The 7,069-nt window shown below is 52.1% G+C and overlaps 1 pseudogene across 1 annotated transcript; it reads right to left on the bottom strand.

The window, feature by feature from the left end:
* Positions 1–400: 400 nt before the first annotated feature.
* LOC309560603 lies at positions 401–1,174 on the bottom strand (annotated as a pseudogene). Its single transcript has one exon. The product of its transcript is annotated as an uncharacterized misc_RNA (transcript).
* Between the last annotated feature and the right edge of the window lie 5,895 nt (positions 1,175–7,069).

Raw genomic sequence — 7,069 nt, 5'->3', positions numbered from 1 at the left:
AAAGCCGTCCTGAAGAGGTCCACCTCCTGGCCCGCAGAACACACTCCCGGCAAGCAGTCCACCACCCGGGACAACACATCAAAGGAAACCGGGCGCCTGGAATCAATCGAACGAGTACCCCTCGCATAACCCTTCAAGGCCTTTTGAACAAGGAAATGTTTGGTTACATCAGCAACCCCCCACAACTGAAAGTAGAAGGCTAAGGCCGCCATTTTGCGGCGTAACGTAGAAATAGACACACGCTGTTCAAAATTCAGGCTCACAAAATATAAGAGCAGGAACAACCGTTCCCGATCACCAGAAAGACCCCCCACCTCACTCACCATCTGATGCCACGTCGCCCACACCCTTTCGTAGGCCGTCCAAGTGGAAGGACAAACCGACGCCCGAACCAAATCCATTACTGCGGCGAGACGATGTTCCACAGCTCCCCGGGACACATCAGGCCTTGCTGCTCCGCATCCGGTGCCAACCTCCGAAACCTGTCCCACTGGAAGCGAGAAAGAGCATCAGCCACCGAATTGTCAACACCCGGAACATGCACAGCATAGAAAAAAGAATTCAGGAGCAAACATTTGAGCACCAGGTGGCGAAGCAACCTAATAACCGGTGGAGAAGAAGCAGTAATGCTGTTGATTGACTGAACTACCCCCAGGTTATCGCAATGAAAACGGACCCTCTTATTTGTGAAATCCTGACCCCATAACTCCACGGCCAACACAATGGGAAATAATTCCAACAGAACCAAGTTACGAATGAAGTCAGAATTCCGCCAGGAGGCCGGCCATTCCCCCGCACACCATTGCCCCTGGAAATAGGCCGCAAAACCCCCCGAGCCTGCCGCGTCAGTAAACAGCTCCAGGTCAAAGTTCGACACCGGAGCTTCCAACCAAACCGAACGGCCGTTAAAGGAACTCAAGAACAAATCCCAAACCCGCAAGTCATCCCGATGCTCTTTAGATAGGCGAATTTAATGATGCGGTGCCCTGACTCCCGCCGTGGCAGTCGCCAACCTCCTGCAAAACACCCGCCCCATGGGCATGATGCGGCAGGCAAAATTCAATTTTCCCAGCAGAGACTGCAGGGCACGCAGCTGAATTTTTCGTGTGTCCAAGGTCCCTGCAATAACTCTGCGTAGGTCCAATAGCTTGTCAACCGGAAGCCTGCATTCCATTGCCATCGTATCAATGACAATACCCAGAAATCGCAGTTCCGTGCACGGCCCCTCAGTCTTGTCAGGGGCTAATGGGACTCCAAAATAATCAAACAGCTGTTGGACCGTAGCCAAAAGCGTCGCACACATCACCTCCCCCGGAGGACCTATCACCAGAAAATCGTCTAAATAATGAATTACGGAAGACAACCCAGAAACATCCCTAACAACCCATTCCAAAAAAGAACTGAATGTTTCAAACAGCGAACAAGAAATGGCGCAGCCCATAGGCAAACATTGGTCAACGAAAATTCCACCCTGCCATTCACAACCCAAAAGATGCAGGCTGTCCGCGTGCACCGGCAACAACCTAAACGCAGCTTCAATGTCAGTTTTTGCCATAAGGCCCCCCCGCCCAAAACGACGCACCCAGGCCACCGCTTTATCGAACGAAACGTATGAAACCGAGCATAAGTCGTCCGCTATAGCGTCATTCACCGAACCCCCCGGGGGATAAGACAGGTGGTGAATGAGTCGAAACTTATTAGGTTCCTTTTTTGGAACCACACCCAGAGGGGAGAGTACCAGATTCGGCAAAGGCGGAGACGAGAAAGGGCCCGCCATCCTGCCCAACCTCACTTCCTTCAGGAGCTTCGCCGAGACCACCGACGAATGCGCCCTAGCGGAACTTAAATTGCCCCCGGGAGGAGGAACCACCGACAAAGAACAAGGAATGCGAAAGCCTTGCGAAAACCCCCCCAGCAAAAGAGCGGCTGCTTCCCGATCAGGGTACCTACTTAGGAACCTGGCCAACCTTTCCACTTTCACCGGCGTCCGCCCTCTTACCAGCGTCGGCATGTTTTGCTCCCCCATGCTTAAAGCATCGTGCCGACGAGTGATTTCCGCCGCAGTTGGAACACTCGTGCTTGAAGTGACAGGAGGTTCCAAACTTGCAAGTGGCCTCGTTAAACTGCCAACATAAGCCTTTACGTTTTGCGGCCGGAGAAGGCGAGGAAGCCGCCCCCCCGACCCCACCCTGAAAGGGGTGACCGGTAGATCTAGCCTGGGTCATGAGGCGCATCCAAAGACTGATGTCCTTATGATCCCAGCGCAAAGATGGTCTGACGGCCTTGCGTTGACGAAAATGTTCGTCGTATCGCAACCAGGCCGTACCACCGTAGACCCGATAAGCTTCCCCAATGGAATCCAAATAACAAAATAGGGGGGAACACTGATCAGAATGTTTTTCCCCTATTACACTGGCCAGAATTGTGAAAGCCTGCAACCAGTTGGTAAACGACCGCGGAATCAAACGATACCGGCGCTTTTCTTCCTCCTCCTTTTTTGATTCATCAGGCTTGACCCTGTCCAAGTTGAATTTTTCTAACGGTAGCAGAGAAAAAATCTCAACATACTCACCCCGCCAAATTTTTTCCCTCACCTCCGTTTTCAAATGAGCACCCAGAGGTCCCTCGAAGCAGACATAAACTTCGCACTTCGCAGAATCCGCCATGCGCACAATCTCCTTGTCCCCATCTGCTGAAACCGACCCTTTTGTCACCGGCGTCACCCCAGGAGAAGACGACGGCACCCCAGAACTTACCTCCACTGCATCAGCCAACCCACCTGTGGCCTGGACCGAAGGAGCAGGTACCGGCGTCACCGAACTCACCTCTTTTGATCCAGTGGATTCCGCCAGCGGCCGTGAAACAGAAGAACATCCCGCTGCCGACCCCACTGATTCTGTAACCCCCCCTGTTGCAGCAGCCCACGCATGTATCGGCGCCCCCGCGGGTGCAGCCGCTAAAGCCGGCTCGCACCTGGACAACAAATCCTTAAACCCGGACAAAAGAGTATGCAGCAAAGACACTCCCCCTATGCCGTCCGGGACTGCCTGTGCACCCAGACCCCCTGAAACATGCGTCCCCCCACCACTACCTAGGACCCCCGCGCCAATAACAGGCGAAGAGGGCCCCCTTGCTGGGAGAGAAGACGAACTAAGCAGTGCAGACAGCGTAGATGGAGCCTGGACAGCAGGCAGAGAAGACACACCAGAGGAATATACCACAGAAGACCCGACAGGAGGAGAGGCAGGTACAGAAGGAGCAGAAAACAGAAGGGAAGGAGAGGCAAAGGACACTGACTTACCTGGCTGACCCGGTGAAAGCCTCCGCTCAGCCGTCCGTCCGTGTCCCGAATGAGGAGCCGCCCCGACGTCCAGAGTATCCTCGTCATCCGATGCCGACAGTTCCCCTTCAGAGCGCTCTTCCACCTCCGCCGAGTGGGACACCTGGCCAGTCCCTGAAGAGCCACCGCTGCAGCCGGACAGGCTGAAGATTCCATCGCTGGGAGCTGCCACTCTGCAGGGAACAGAGCGGCCTCCGTAGGTCTGGTGCTGGGCGGTGACGTCACTGCCCTGCGACGCTGTAGCACTTGTCCTCAGCAGGCTTCCATCCGAAGGTCGCATGCCCGTGACGTCATAGACGGGCGCCTCCGGCCGAGCACCGCCACTCATTCCCGCCTCCTCTTCTTCCCGCCGAACGCCCCGCCGCAATGGGACAGCGGCGGGCGCCGAGATCCGGTCCGGAACCACCGATGGGACGCAGGGGACCCTCCTGGAGCCTCGACTTCGTCCACGAGAGGCCACGGCCGTACCCGGAAGTAGGCCCGCACCCGGACCCCGCACTTCACTCCCACGCCGGACCGCGCTGCCACCGGAGGGACCCGGGGAGCCAGTCGGATGCTCCAGAGCTGCAGGTGAGGGGGCAACGGAGCTGGAGGGGGCTGCGCTCACTTTGCCAGGGCCCCGTCTTTGTCGAGGATTCCTCCCGACCCCCGCTGTACCTGTAGGAGGCTTCCCACTGACAGCCGAGGTCGAAGGGTCCCTAGGGGGGCTCCCTAAGCGACGGCGGACCCAAGGGGTCGTTTCTGGGCTGAGGCGCTCAGGAGGCCTTGACCTCCTAGGCCGTGATAAAGTTGGGGCAGGCGAAGCTGGTACCTGCCCCGACCCCTGTAGTAAGCCATCCATATTGGCCTGAAGCCATTGCGGACCATTCGCCATGGCCGCACTGCGTAACTGGGCCAGCATAGAGTCCAAATCTGCCATACCGATAGACAAGGGGGGGGGTACAGAAGTTCTCCTATTGCTGTCTGGTCTCCAACTGACCGGACCCCTGGTCCCACCCTAAACTAGCCCCTGCTAACCCCACCTTGCCCCACCCTGCCCCACCTTCCCAAAAACCAATCACCTGCTTTAGTTCTTCCTTAAAAAGTTAACCCCCACTGGGTAGCAACCTTCCCTGCAAACCCCAGTCATGTCCAGCCTTCCGCTTACTGCTGTGCATCCATCTCCAGGCTTCCCCCCTTTTTCCTCTCTTGTTTGCTCTGTTTTGGGGGCCATTAACAATGAATGGCGCTGCAAACGGGATGCGTGTTTTGTGCGCTTTTATGAAGCACTCGGGTGCTCTCAGGTGCCCAAGGTCTTTTATGAACCTAGAAATGCCCCCGATCCCAACATGGGTAAAGGACGTACCGCGTACGGTCGGGGGGATCCTCCATGACTGCTGTGTTCTCACATTACATTGTGTACATAACAAAGCGTCAGCTCTCATTTCCACTCGGCATTTTATGTTTCCAGTCCAAATACAGAAATGAAAGGACTGACTACTACAATGGGTAACAAAGCCGCCTCAGTTTTAAGGCCTTCAATTACCACTTCACCTGGGCCTTCGCCGAGACTCAGAGGACGTCAGCTGCACTGAGAATGATTAGCGCCGTACTTCTCTAATGGATTTTTCTTTTTTTCAATGTACATTTTTTCCCTCTCTGCATTCATTCGCATTCAGCTGACAGAAGCTTTCCTGCCAAGTTGGGGAAGATTAATGCTTTGATAAGTGCATCAATGCCAGTTAGCAGATTGACTGGTACCCACAAGGAGATAAAAGATGACACAAATAGATGATCACATTTGGCGATGAATTTCGAGCTGTGTAAAGGCAGAAAGCCCTTTTCGAAGGTCCAATTGGCTCAGTAAATTAGAGAAAAACTATTGCTTGAAGCTTATATTTTAATCTGCTTACATTTTACCTTCCCTGGTTTCTCCTCCCCCACTCATTAACGTGCTTATAAAATTTTTGATAAAAAAAAACCTCACTTTTTATAACAGCTTTTTTTAGACCAAGTAATATAATTACTGGGTCTCTGTGTTTCTCTATTCAATGCAGGCAGATCATGGCCAGTGGGAGAAGCCATCAAGGTGCTGTACATGACTTTCTGGAGACATCACTGCCCCCTGCTTCAGTACTCCTCTTAAAGCGTATGTAAACCCTCACCTGTAAAACAACTCATTCAGTTAAAATAGAAATGAAAGGCAAAACATCTGTGTATAGATAGAAAAAACATTATAAATACTTTTTTCCCCTTTGTTATAAGTGGTCACATTCCCTCTCTTCTCAGCTGCATAGGAGCTGGGGGAAGGAGAAACAGCAGCACACTAATCTTCCCAGTGTAAGGCTGTGCGGGGAGGTGTCAGGACAAATCTGATTATTGGAGGAGAGCAGACTAGAGAACTGGCCGTGATGTGCTTTCTTGCTGGACAGTTTTTAATAGGAAAGCAGAGGGACTGGCAGGAACACCAGGGATTTCCCACAAAGAAAGCAATACAAAGAGAACAGGATACTTTCTCATACAAGTACATGGTACAGCAGGCACTTATCAAGAATCTGAAATGTTGGCTTTACATGTTCTTTAGGAGCCCTGATGCAAGCAGTGAACTCTTATTCCCCACAAGATGTCCCCTGCAGTACCTTTACTTCTCCACAATATGCCCCCTATTGCCCTATTGTACCTTTTCTTCCCAACCATATGCCCCCTGTAGTACCTCTTCTTCCCTACAAGATGTCTACTGCAGTACCTTTTCTTCCCCACAAGATGTCTCACTGCAGAACCTCTTCTTCCATACAAGATGTCCCCTGAATTACCTCTTCTTCCCTAGAAGATGTCCCCTACAGCAGTGGTCCTCAACTCTGGTCCTCAGGGCCCACTAACAGGCCAGATTTAAGTATTACCTTGGGGAGATGCAGACTAGAGTACTGCAATCACTGAACAGCAAATGATATCATGATATCACCTGGGATGTATTTCAGTTATCTAGCAAACCTGGCCTGTTAGTGGGCCCTGAGGGCCAGGGTTGAGGACCATTGCCCTACAGTACCTTTTCTTCCCCACAAAATGCCCCCTGTGGTACATATAGTTAGTGAGGTTGAAAAAAGACATCAGTCCATCCAGTTCAACCTATGATGTGTGTGTGTTTGCTGTTAACCGTACATTGTATACCCCTGTATGTTGTGGTCTTTAAGGTGCCCATCTAATCGTTTTTTGAAACTATCGATGATCCCTGCTGATTTGACTGTTTGCGGAAGAGAATTCCACATCCTTACTGCTCTGAAAGTAAAGAACCCCCTACGTAGGTTAAACCGCCTTTCCTCTAGTTTTAGTGAGTGGCCACGTGTCTTATTGTATTCCCTTTCTCTGAATAGTTTGTTCCTTATGCTAGGGTCGCCAGTACAGTATTTGTACATTGATATCATATCCCCCCCTCAATCGTCTCTTCTCCAGAGAGAATAGGTTCAGTGCTTGTAGTCTTTCCTCATAGCTGATGTCCTCCATTCCCCTAATTATTTTTGTTGCCCTTCTCTGGACTTTCTCCAGTTCCAGCACATCCTTCCTGAGGACCGGTGCCCAGAACTGGACAGCATACTCCAGATGTGGCCGGACCAGATTGTTGTAGAGTGGGAGAATAATCTCTTTATTTCTGGAGTGAATCCCCTTTTTTATACAACCCAGTATTCTGTTGGCTTTGCTTGCAGCGGCTTGGCATTGCATGCCACTGCCAAGCCTGTTGTCTACCAGTACCCC

This window comes from Pelophylax lessonae (genome assembly GCF_965119305.1).
Source record: "Pelophylax lessonae genome assembly, chromosome: 7".
Lineage (NCBI taxonomy): Eukaryota > Metazoa > Chordata > Amphibia > Anura > Ranidae > Pelophylax > Pelophylax lessonae.
Note: the sequence above shows the minus strand (reverse complement) of the source record. Positions and strands in the feature narration are given on the sequence as shown.